Here is a 13,041-nt window from a genome sequence, read left to right on the forward strand (position 1 = left end):
GGTGTGAGCTCGAAAGCCCTGCAATTGCTGGAGCAACGGTGGCGACACTTGAGTTATTCACAAAGGCTGGAATTCAAATGAGGCTGGCGCTGCTCCAAGTCGCAGTAGCTTAGGAGGAGGGAGAAAGGCATATTAACTATTCATCAAGATCCGAGCGTTGCTGGGGCTCTGAGGTTCTCCATCTGCATCCCTCCTTCTATCATTGATTTCTAGAGGGGGAGGGGGCTCCTCCAGAAGCACTTTATCTGCCAGTCTCTGAGCTGAAGGTGGGGGCAGGGGGGCTGAAGTTAGGCAGATTTGTCTCGTCACATGATGGAGGACCTGTATCATGTGATGACTCCGGTGATGTTGGAGGCAGCATGTGACTCCCAGGGCTACGTGGGCTCAAAAACAATTTAAATACAAAAACACAAGCAGGTTCCCCTCCTCTCCTTTGCCTTTTGGTCTGGCTCTCCCTTCCCTTTGGGTTGGCGCCGGCCTAAATGGAAAACCCGTCGTCTTGCCTCCACTAACCTGTGAGCACCGGGTACCTGGAGGCCAAGGCCCCTCTGCTGGGGTGGGGGGCGGTCCCCCGGGAGCTGTACCCCATCATTCCGCAGCCCGGTAAGTTCCTGAACACTTGGAGCGATCGTGTGTGAAGCCGATCTAGACCGCCTCATTAGCGTGCACGGGCACCCTGGTTGGGCGCGTTGGCCGGGAAGTGTCGGCGGGCTCTGGGGACCCGCGGCTCCCGCCCCGCCAAACAGACGCAGGCTTCCTGGGGCAGCGCTGCGCGGCTGTGCCGGCTGGCATGTGCGCCCCATCTCTGCACCCTGCCTTGCCTGTCTTCCTCCTCTCTCTCCTCAGCCTCTCTTACTTCTCACCTCTTCCCTTTCCGTGCCCCCTCCTTTTCTCTCTTCATCACCCCCACCCTCTGTCTCTCTCTCTCTCTCCTGGCTTTTCTTAGGAGTCCCTCTCCGCTGGACTGTAAACATTTGGGAGAAGTACCTAGATTTTACGATCTTTCTGTCCAGAGTCTGAAGGACTAGCTTCTGGGAACCTGATGGTTGGCAATGTACCCAACACCCCCTCCTGAGACGGTTTGCTCACTAAGACAATGCAGAAGGCCCAGCCCTGTCCTGCATGTGTGCGTGCCTGTATGTGTTAAGGGCGACTGATGGATTTCCTGGGGCCATCAGAACTGTTTCTTGGGTGGATGTTTGCTGGCTCCAGATCCTGGCTCACCCAAGGGGATCATCAGGTGATAGGAACGGCAGTTACAGCAGTTAGGAGACCATGTCCTTTGACCCTAAACGACTGGCTCCCCTTGGGAGAAGTCGGGTGTGGAAGCAGAAGTCGAGATCCAGCGCTCAGTGCTTGGGGGCTCATTCACATGTCACGAGGCACCTCTCAGAGGTGGCTTAGAGTTTGAGACCACACCTTGGCAGAATGAGACAGAGCGCTGGCTGAGAAACTAGCCACAGGGAAGACACATGTAAATTTAATCATGGCAGTGTCTGTATCCACAGGGGAAGGACACGTTGGCTGTGTCAGAAGCTCGTGGTTCACCGTTCCCTAGGTGTGCTGGCATCTGTTCAGCAAGAAGTAATTAACGTTTTAAAAATACTTATTTGTTTGGCTGCGTTGGGTCTTAGTTGCAGTGCATGGGATGTTTGTTTTGGCAAGCGGGCTTCTCTCTAGTGGCAGTGTGTGGTCTTAGTTGCTCCAAGGCCTGTGCGGTCTTAGTTCCCAACCAGGGATCAAACCCGAGTCTCCTGCATTGGAATGGAGATCCTTAACCACTGGACCACCAGGAAAGTCCCCAAAATGAACTATTCCTGAGCATAATCCACCCAACAATTCAATGTGGAGATGCTATTTGTATCTCCATTTTAGAGATGGGAAAACTGAGGCACAAAGGAGTTAGTTAGATCACTCCGTTTGTAAGTGATGGAGCTCAGATTTGAGTCCAGGCAGCTTTTCTCCAGAGCCTGCACTGATAACCTCTGTGATACACTCCCTTCCCCCAAATACCTATCCCCAATCCTATGTGCCTGGTGGTGTGCAAGGCTTGGGGCCACATCTGTGAACAAATAGAGACTTCCTGTTCTCATGGAGTTTACAATCCAGTGGAAAAGGCAGCTAATAAACATATCGTCACACAAGACTATGTATTGTTTCAAATTAGAGTATTTGCTAAGAAGGAGAATAATAGGGTAGCATGAGAGTATATAACTGGAGATAAATATGTTGAGGGGCATAGGGGAAGATTTGCTCAAAGGAGTCCCCTTTGATGCTGTAGTATTTAAGTTATGACTTGAAAGGAGAACAGGAGTCAACCAGGTGAAGAGCCAGGAAGAGCATTCCAGGGAGAGGGAATGGGGTGTCTGAGAACCGGGACCACTTCAAGAGGAAAAACAGGGAGACCTCAGGAGGTGAGGCCATCCAGATAGTGTGGGTCGCAGCTGGTGTGGTTCAGCCACTCAGTCATGTCCAACCCTTTCCGACCCTGTGGACTGCAGCACGCTAGGCTTCCCTGCCCTTCACTGTCTCCCAGAATTTGCTCAAATTCGTGTCCATTGAGTCAGTGGGTCATAGTAGGCCTTGCTAAAATGACTTGGCTTTTATCTCAAGGTCAATGAAAAACCTTTTAAACATTTTACAAAGGGAAGTAGCATAATTGTATTTGCAATATGAAAAGACTCCTTCCAGAGGTGTATCGGTTAGTTTTTGCTGCATTACAAAGCACCCCAAATCTTAACGGCTTCAAGCAAGTACCATTTATAGCTCAATATTCTGCAAGTTGACAACTGCAGCTGGGATCATCTGGACAGAATTGCTTGCCTAGTTCACTCATACAGCTAGTCAGCTGGCAGGCTGGCTGGCGGTGGTTGATCTTAGATGGTCTCACTCATAAGTCTACTAATTGGCAAAGGCAATTGAAACTGGCTGGACCTTGTGTCTCTGTGCCTAACAAGCTAGCTCAGTCCTCTTCAAAGGATGGCTGGTTTCCAAATTCAACAAGAGAACAAGAGAAGGGAAGCCCTGGTGCACAGGCACTTCCAAATGTCTGCTTGCGTTGTGTTAGTGCTCCATTGGCCTAGACAAGTTACATGGTCAAGCTCAGATTGAAGGGATGAAGAGATATACCTCTTGACAAGAGGAGTTATAAAATACCATGTCTATTCATTTCCAGGCTGCTATGTGAATTCGAAATGGTAAGCCTGATGCTGTCTTCATTTGCTATGGGAAGAACTGAAAGCCAAGAGGAAGTTTAAAGCCAGTTTTGCTATGATTAGAGATGAACTTAGATCTGGTCATATATCAAGCTTTATTTTCTACTTAGAATAACCAACTGTCTGAGCATCTCTTTTGGATGTGCATCAGAAGAGTGTCTAAAAAGTGATGTAGAAATATCTCCTCTTCTCATGGGGTTATCTGGGAATGACTTGGAATTCAAGAAGACTTTGAGATTGTTACCCTAGAGTGAAATTTGGGCCATTTAGGACTTGAAGTGTGTTTCAGTGTTTTAGGCAAGACAGCAGTGTGTACAGAGGCCCTGAGGCAAAGTAGGTGGCTTATTTGGGGAAATAGGAGGCATTAGTTTAATGTAATTGCAGTGGAGATAGCATGGGAGTAGACAGATTAGAAAAATATTTAGGAGGCAGAAAGAACAAGCCTTGCTGATGAACTTGATTGGAGTTTAAGAAAAGGGACATAGTCATGAGGACCTGCAGGTTGGTGATATCATTTCCTAAGGTAGAAAGATTAGGAGAGGATCAGAATATTTTGGTAGGGAAAAAGATAATGGGCAGGCGAAAAAAAGCATTCTATCAACTTGGTCAAATGTTGCTGAGATGTTGAGTAAACGGAGGACAGGAAATTGTCTATTCGAGTTGGTAACATGGAGGTAGCTGAAGATTTTGATGAGAACAATTTTGGTGGAGCAGTGATGATGGAAAGCAGACTGGAGTGTGTTAAGGAGTGAATCCCTAGGGGCTCAGTGGTAAAGAATCTGCTTGCAATGCATGAGACCTGGGTTTGATCCCTGGGTTGAGAAGATTCCCCAGGGAAGGGAATGGCAATCCACCCACAATTCTTGCCTGGGAAATCCCACAGAGCCTGGTGGGCTACAGTCCAAGGAGTCGAAGAGAGTCGGACACAACTGAGCTACTAACACTTTCACTCTCAAGGAATGAATAAAGGTGAATAAACTTCAAAAAGGAGCACAGAAATCCAGCATTATTTAGATATGGGTCAAGGTTGGGGATCTATCTTGCTTTTATCTTTGCTTAAAAAAAAATACAACCAGCAGCCTGCAGTTTATGTAAACTGTTGGAGTGGTCCAGTTAAAAGGGAGAGAGGGAATTGGGATCTAAAGTGTGTGTGAATCAAGAGGCGATGATAAGGGTCTTTTATTTTATTTGTTTATTTGGCTGCACCAGGTCTTAGTTGCAGCACTCAAGACCTTCTGTCCTCATTGCAGCATGCGGGATCCTTAGTTGTGGCGTGCAAACTATTAGTTGTGGCGTGCAAACTATTAGTTGTGGCATGGGGGATCCAGTTCCCTGCCCAGGGATCAGACATGGGCCCACGGAGTTGGGAGCACAGAGTCTTAGCCACTGGACCACCAGCAAAAGCCCAGATTTTTATTTTATTTTTTTTTTTAAAGGAGGGAATAATGAGAAAAAAGATGGAGGTGATACATGACGATTTGGTGCTCAGAGGATAAAGAATTTCCCATCAGCCAACTTTTATTTTCCCAGTGAAATAAATACAAGACAAAGTCTTTAGCAGAGAGAAAGGAGATAAGAAGAGGAAGAAGGTGAACATATAAAATGGAGAGGGTGAGATAAGCATCCTAAAGAGAGAAACAGGGCTGCTGGGCCCAGCAGAGAGCCTACTGAAAACAGAAAGCATGGATTTAAAAGCATCTCCTTTTTTCCAGTAACATTTAAGTGCTGGCTTCAAAAACCTGGAGAAGTTGGAGTGCAAGTTGGGTTGAAGTTTTGCTGGATGAATTCCACAGGAAAGAAAAGGGCCAGATGTTGAAGGGGTTTTCAGAGGAATGGATTGTCCAGGTGAGCCACAGAATCCAAGCTGGGCCAGAGTGGGAATGGAACCAGGAAGGGATGATGGAGGATGAGTTAGCGGTAGGCTTAGCGGAATAGAGGTTTGATGAGGTGAAAGGCTGCATTCTTGGAGGTAGTCTAGCATCGTCATCACGTGGGAGCTTGTTAGAAATGCAGACTGTCAGGCCTCAACCTAGATTTTCTGAATCCAAGTCTGCATGTTAACAATCCTCAGGTGACTTATAGGTACACTGAAGATTTAGTAGCAATGATCTAGATTGTCTTGTGAAAAATAAATGGTGCTATTCTGGGCAGAGTGAGAACCCCAAGATGTCTTACTCCTTTATTTTTTCCCCTTCAAAACAGATCTTGATTTAGCAAAAGTTCCCTTTTTAAAATTTGGCCCTGGTTTTTATTTTAATTTTATTATGCATAATCCCAAATGTATTTAGAGATGTAGTGAAAATCAGTCTACCAACGTTAGTTTCACTAATTTTCAACTCGTAACCAATCTTGTTTTCTCTAGCATCCCTTCCTGCACCCCAGCAAGACCCTCACCACCATCAAACAAGTTTATCTTGAATTAAATCTTGGACATGATATAATTTCTCCTGTAAATATTTCATCAACTACCTCTAAACCACAAGGACCCCCTTTTAAAACATAGCTACTGTATCATCACCACATCCCAATAAGAATAAATTCTTCTTTTCAGATATCCAGTTAGTGTTCACATATCTGCAGTTCTCATGTTTGTGATAATTTGTTTGTGTGACCATCCATCCAAATTACGATCTATACCAGGCAATTGGTTAATATGGCTCTTAGGTCTTTTATAATTTATAGATTCTTTCTTTATCTCTTCTTTTTTTCCTTGAAATTTTATACTGAAGAAACAAAATGATTAGTCCTCTAGATTTTGCCAGAGTCTAGACTTTGCTGATTGTTTGCCCAAGGTATGATTGAATATGTTCCACTAGGTAATTAGATCTAAAGAGAACTGCTTTTGAACATACTTTTATAGTAACATAAAATGTTTATGTGTTAATACATACATATATACAGATAGCCTGGGCTTCCCAGGTGGCACTAGTGATAAGAACCTGCCTGTCCATGTAAGAGCTGCAAGAGGTGTGGGTTCAATCCCTGGGTTGGGAAGGTCCCCTGGAGGAGGGCATGGCAACCCACTTCAGTATTCTTGCCTCAAGAATCCCATGGATAGAGGAGTCTAGCAGGCTACAATCCATAGGGTCGTGCAGAGTCAGACACAACTGAAATGACTTAGCCCACATGCACATATGCATATAGCCTGAAGAATAAAAATATCCTTGTAACACATCCCTGGTGCCCTGTCTATATTGTTTCGTTTGACTGTGCTGAGTCTCAGTTGTGGCACGTGGTGATCGTCAACATTCGTTGCAGCGTGTGGTCTCTTAGTTGCTTCATGCGAATTCTTCGTTGTGGCACGTGGGATCTAGCTCCCTGATCAGAGGTGGGACCCAGTCCCTCTGCGCTGGGAGGGTGTAGTCTTAGCCGCGGGACCACCGGGGAAGTCCCTACCTAGTGCCTTGTGGGCGTATGCGTGCGTTTTAATTGCTCAGTCGTGTCTGACTCTTTGCAACCACATGGACTGTAGCCTGCCACGCTCCTCTGTCCATGGAATTCTCCTGGCAAGAATACTGGGGTGGGTTGCCATTCCCTTCTCCACGGGATTTTTCTGACCCAAGAATTGAACCCAGGTCTCTTGCATTGCAAGCATATTCTTTACCATCTGAGCCACCGGGAAGCCCCACCTAGTGCCTTAGAAGCCCTTCAATAACATCCGTCTTCATCTTCCCTAGAGGTAATCTCTATCTTGACTTCTGTAGCAACGATTTTTCTTCTAGTTATACATATATATATATATATATATATATATATACACACATTCCTAACCAATATATTAGGTTTTCTCTCAGCTTTTTGAATTGTATATAAATGTAATCAGACCATACATATTTTCCCGTGACATTTATTTTGCTAAGCCTTTTATTTTTGAGATTCAGCCCTGTTTATGTATGCAACTATAGTTCATTTGTTTTTGCTGATGTATAGTAATCTACCATGTGGATGTGCTACAATTTATTTATCCATTCTACTTTGATGGACATTTGGTTTTCCCCCTCAGTTTGGGGGTATCATGAATAACACTGCTCTGAATAGTCTTGTACATGCCTTATGGACTTGGGCAAGAATTTCTCTAAGCTATATACCTAGGAGTGAAAGTGCTGAGTCGTAGAGTATACATAAGTTCAACTTTACAAGAAAATGCCAAATTGTTTTCTGCAAGTTGATTTTGTTCCCTTCCAAATCCTTACACCTTTTCATTTTTGTTGTCATGGCCTTATTATACCAGCTAAGTTTTCCAATACAATAGGATGGCAATTATCCTTTTCTCATTCTGATCACCAAGGGAAAACTTTCAACATTAAATTAATTTTTTTTGATTGAATGGGATTTTTTAGAGTTTTCTCTCTTATCAGATTAAGAAAATTCCTATTTCTTCTTTGCTTGGAGTTTTTTAAAATTATGATTTATTTTTGAATTTTATTGAGTACTTTTTCTGTGTCTTTTCTGATGATAAAATGATTTTCCTATTTTATTCTTTTAGTATAGTGAATTATACTGATTAATTCTCCCTTTTTTCTAGCTTTATTGACATATTGACATATATATGTGTTTGTTTAAGGTAAACAATGTAATGATTTGATACATGTATATATAGTGAAATGATTGCTACAATAAGGTTAGTTAACACCTTCATCCTCACATAATCGCCTTTTTGTGTTTGTGATGATAACATTTAAGATCTACTCTCTTAACAACTTTCAAGAATATGAAAGTGAAAGTGTTAGTTGCTCAGTCGTGTCTGTCTCTTTGTGACCCCAGGGACTGTAGCCCAACGGGCTCCTCTGTCCATGAGATTTCCCAGGTTAGAATACTGGAGTGGGTTGTCGTTTTTTTCTCCAGGGAATCTTCCCCACCCAGGGATTGAGCTCGGGTCTCCTGCATTGCAGGCAGACTCTTTACCATCTGAGCCACTAGGGAAGCGCTTAAGAATATAGCACAGTATTATTGAGTCTGGTTAGCAAAACTTTTTCATTTTATAGCTGAAAGTTTGCACCCTTTAACCAACATCTCACCGATTTTCCCCATGCCCCAGCCCCTGGCAACTACCATTCTACTATTTTTGTGAGTTTGAATTTTATAGATTCCACATATAAGTGAGAACGTGTAGTATTTGTCTTTCTCTGACTTAAAAAAAAATTATTTGGCTGCTTTGGGTCTTAACTGCAGCATGCAGGATCTTCATTTGCCTCCTGCAAGATCTTTTGTTGTGGCTCATGGACTCTGTGATTGCAACTCTCGGGCTTAGTTGCCCCAGGCATGTGGGATCTTAGTTCCTTGGTCAGGGATCAAACCCACATCCCCTGCATTGCAAGGCGGATTCAATGCGAGGATCCAGCGCAAGGCCACTGGAACACCAGGGAAGTCCCCCTGTCTGACTTAGCTCACTTAGTGTAATGCCCTTAGGATCCATCTATGTGTCACAAAAGGCAGGGTTTCCTTCTTTTTTCTCTGGCTGAATAATGTGTGTGTGTGTGTGTGTGTGTGTGTGTGTGTGTGTGTGTGTGTGTGTGCGTGTGCGCCATGTTTTCTTTTTCCATTTTCTTTCATCCATTGATGAACACTTAGGTTGTCTTGGCTATTGGGAACAATGCTGCAAAGGACACGAGGGTGTAGATATCTCTTTGAGACAGTGATTTCATTTCTATTGGGTATATATCCAGAAGTGGGATTGCTGATGGTATGATAGTTCTATTTTCAAGTTTTTGAAGGATCTCAATACTATTTTCCACAGTGCTAAGTCGCTTTAGTAGTGTTCGACTCTTTGAGACCTCATGGACCTGTAGCCCACCAGGCTCCTCTGTCCATGGGATACTCCAGGCAAGAATGCTGAAATGGGCTGCCATTTCCTTCTCTAAGGGATCTTCCTGACCCAGGGATCAAACCCACATCTTTAGGTCTCCTGCGTTGGCAGGCAGATTCTTTACCACTAGCGCCACCTGGGAAGCCTGTTTTCCGTAGTCACTCCAGCAGTTTACATTTCCACCAACAGTGATCCAGGGTTCCCGTTTCTCCACAGCCTCACCGACATTTGCTGTTACTTGTCTCTTTGATAACTCATTCTAATAGGTGTGAAGTGATATCTCAGTGTAGTTTTTATGTGCATTCCCTTCATGATTAGCGGTGCTGAGCATCCTTTTATGTACCTGTTGGTCGTTTGTGTGTTCTTTGGAAAAATGTCTATTACGTTCTTAGCCCATTTTGAAATCAGATTATCACTAAATCTGACATGGAGTTATACCAGTTTGTTATATTTTGGATATTAACTTCTTTCCAGATAGATGATCAGCTTAAATGGGAAAAATTTTTGAAAAAAGAATAGGTCCATGTATGTGTATGACTGAGTTGCTCTACTGTGCATCTGAAGCTAACCCAACATTGTTAACTATACTCCAAAATAAAACAAAAAATTTAAAAAGACAGATGGTTAGCAAGTATTCCCCCCATTCGGTAGGTTGCCTTTTTATTTTGCTGACTGGGGGTTTTGCTGTGCCAGAGGTTTTAGTCTGATGTAGCCCTGCTTGTTGGTTTTTGCTTTGGTTGCCTGTGCTTCCGTTGTCATATACCAAAAATTGTTGCCAAGACCGACGTCGACGAGCTCTTTTCCCATGCTTTCTTCTGGTAGTTTTACCATTTTGGATCTATTTAAATCTTTAATCCATTTCCAGATAATTTTTGTGGGTGGTGTAAGATAGGAGTTCAATTTTATTATTTTGCATGTGAATGTCCAGTTTTCCCACCATTTATGGAAGAGATTATCCTTTCCCTATTGACTATCCTTGGCTCCCTTATAAAATGTTAGTTGACTTTACATGTGTGGGTTTATTATGTAGGCTCTTGATTCTTTTTCCCTTGATCTGTGTGTCTGTTATTATGCCAGTACCATACTGTTTTATTATTATAGCTTTGAAATAAATCAGTAAGTATGATGCCTCCAGCTTTATTCTTCCTTCTCAGAATTGCTTTAGTTCTTCAGGGTCTTTGTGGTTCCATACAGATTTTAGGGTCGCTTTTTCTATTTTTCTGGAAAATGCATTGGGATTTTTAAAGAGATTGCTTTGAATCTATAAATGCTTTTAGGTAGAATGAACATTTTAGCAATATTAATTCTTCTCATCCACAAACACAGGATATTTTTCCACATTTGTGTCTTCAATTTCTTTCATCAATACTTTATAACCTACCATATACTTTCATGCTGCTAAGCTGCTAAGTCAATTCAGTCGTGTCCAACTCTGTTCGACACCATAGGTGGCAGCCCGCCAGGCTCCCCCATCCCTGGGATTCTTCAGGCAAGAACACTGGAGTGGGTTGCCATTTCCTTCTCCAATGTATAAAAGTGAAAAGTGAAAGTGAAGTCACTCAGTCTTGTCCAACCCTCAGCAACCGCATGGACTGCAGCCTACCAGGCTCCTCCGTCCATGGGATTTTCCAGGCAAGAGTACTGGAGTGGGGTGCCATTGCCTTCTCCGTTAAATTTACTTGTAAGTATTTTATTTTTTAAATGCTGTTATAAACAGCATTATTTACTTCTTTTTCATGTATTTCATTGTTGGTGTATAGAAATGCATCTTTTATAGGTTTATTTTTGTATCTACAACTTTACTGAACTCATTTACTAGTTTTAACTTTTTTTTTTTTCTTTTTGGTGGAGTCTTTAGGATTTTCTATGTATAAGATTATGTCATCTGCAAAAAAGACACTTTTACTTCTTTCTTTATGACCTGGATGCGTTATATTTCTTTTCCTTGCCTAATTGTTCTGGCGAGGACTTCTAGGACTACAATGAATAGAAATGTTGAGACGGAGCACCTTTGTTTTATTCTTAGTCTAAGTGGGAAAGCTTTCAGCCTTTCACCACTGAGTAGGATATAAGCCGTGGGTTTGTCATATATGGCCTTTATCACGTTGTTCTTGTTCAGTCGCTCAGTCGTGTCCGACTCTTTGCGACCCTATGCACTGCAGCACATCAGGCCTCCCTGTCCTTCACCATCTCCCGGAGATTGCTCAAACTCATGTCCATCAAGTCAGTGATGCCATCCAACCATTTCATCCTCTGTCGTCCCCTTCTTCTCCTGCCTTCAGTCTTTCCCAACATCAGGGTCTTTTCCAGTGAGTCAGTTCTTTGCATCAGGTGGCCAAAGTATTGGAGCTTCAGCGTCAGCATCAGTCCTTCCAATGAATATTCTGGACTGATTTCCTTTAGGATTGACTGGTTTGATCTCCTTGCAGTCCAAGGGACTCCCAAGAGTCTTTTCCAATACCACAGCTAAAAAGCATCAATTCTTCAGCACTCAGCCCTCTTTATGCTCCAGCTCTCACATCCTTATATGACTACTGGAAAAACCATAGCTTGGACTAGATGGACCTTTGTTGGCAAAGTAATGTCTCTGTTTTTTAATGCACTGTCTAGGTTTGTCATAGCTTTTCTTCCAAGGAGCAAGCATCTTTTAATTTCATGGCTGCAGTCACCATCTGCAGTGATTTTGGAGCCCAAGAAAATAAAGTCTGTCACTGTTTCCATTGTTTCCCCATCTATTTGCCATGAAGTGATGGAACTGGATGCCATGATCTTGGTTTTTTGAATGTTGAGTTTCAAGCCAGCTTTTTCACTTTCTTTTCACCTTAATCAAGAGGCTCTTTAGTTCCTCTTTGCTTTCTGCCATAGGATGGTTTCATCTGCATATCTGAGGTTATTGTGTTAAGGTATACCCAATTTTTTGAGAGTGTTTTTTTAATCATAAAAGGATGTTGAATCATGCCAGGTACTTTTCTGCATCTGTTTTTAAAATTTTTATTTATTATTTTTTATTGCACTGGGTCTTCATTGCTTTGTGCAGGCTTCCTCTCTAGTTGTGATGAATGGGGCTACTCTTCGTTGCAGATAGTGGGTTTCTCATTGCAGTGGCTTCTCATTGCAGGGCATAGGTTCTAGGTGCTTGGACTTCAGTAGTTCTGACACTCAAGCTCAGTAGTAGTGGTTCACAGGATGTTACTCCACAGCAGGTGGAATCTTCCTGGATCAGGGATCGAACCTATGTCCCTTGCATTGACAGGAGGATTCTTATCCACTGCACCACCACGCGGGTCCTTTTTCTGCATCTATTGAGATGATCGTATGATTGTTATCTTTCATCCTATTAATGTGGTGTGTCATGTTTATTGATTTGCATATGTTGAACCATGTCTGCATCCCAGACATAACCTCACTTGAGGATGGTGTATGATCCTTTTAATGTGCTGTTGAATTCAGTTTGTATTTTGTTGAGAATTTTTGTATCTATACTCATTAGTGAAATTGGCCTATAGTTTTCTTTTCTTGTAGTGTCCTTATCTGGCTTTGACGTAATGGTCATCCTAGTTTGTGAAATGAGTTTAAGAATTCGGTACTCTTCAATATTTTGAAAGTGTTTAAGAAAGACTGCTGTTAATTCTTCTTTAAATGTTTGTTAGAATTCATCAGGGAAACCATCTGGTCCTGGAGTTTTCTGTGTTAAGAGGTTTTTGATTACTGATACAATTTCCTTACTTATTATTGGTCTGTTCATATTTTCTATTTCTTAATGATTCAGTCTTAGGAGGTGTAATGTTTCTAGGAATTTATCCATCTTTTCTTAGATTATTCAATTGGTTGGCATATAATTGCTCACAGCAGTCTCTTATGATCCTTTGAATTATTGTTGTAATGTCTCTTCTTTCATTCTTTATTTCAGCTATTTGGGTTCTCTCTCTCTATTTTTTTTTTTCTTAATTAGTCAAGCTAATTCCTGATGGCTTCCTGACGTCCCTGATGGCTCAGATGGTAAAGCATCTGCCTACAATG

General features: G+C 42.6%; 1 protein-coding gene across 6 annotated transcripts in view; it reads left to right on the plus strand.

The window, feature by feature from the left end:
* The first annotated feature begins 323 nt into the window (after nucleotides 1-323).
* Nucleotides 324-13,041, plus strand: part of TNRC6A (trinucleotide repeat containing adaptor 6A) — a 224,545-nt gene continuing 211,827 nt past the window's right edge. For all 6 annotated transcript variants that reach the window (XM_027961153.3, XM_060406202.1, XM_027961152.3 and 3 more), the window contains exon 1: nucleotides 324-603. The gene's annotated coding sequence lies outside the window, so the exon portion shown is untranslated. The remainder of the gene's footprint in view (nucleotides 604-13,041) is intronic.

Source organism: Ovis aries, chromosome 24, assembly GCF_016772045.2.
Source record: "Ovis aries strain OAR_USU_Benz2616 breed Rambouillet chromosome 24, ARS-UI_Ramb_v3.0, whole genome shotgun sequence".
Taxonomy (NCBI): domain Eukaryota; kingdom Metazoa; phylum Chordata; class Mammalia; order Artiodactyla; family Bovidae; genus Ovis; species Ovis aries.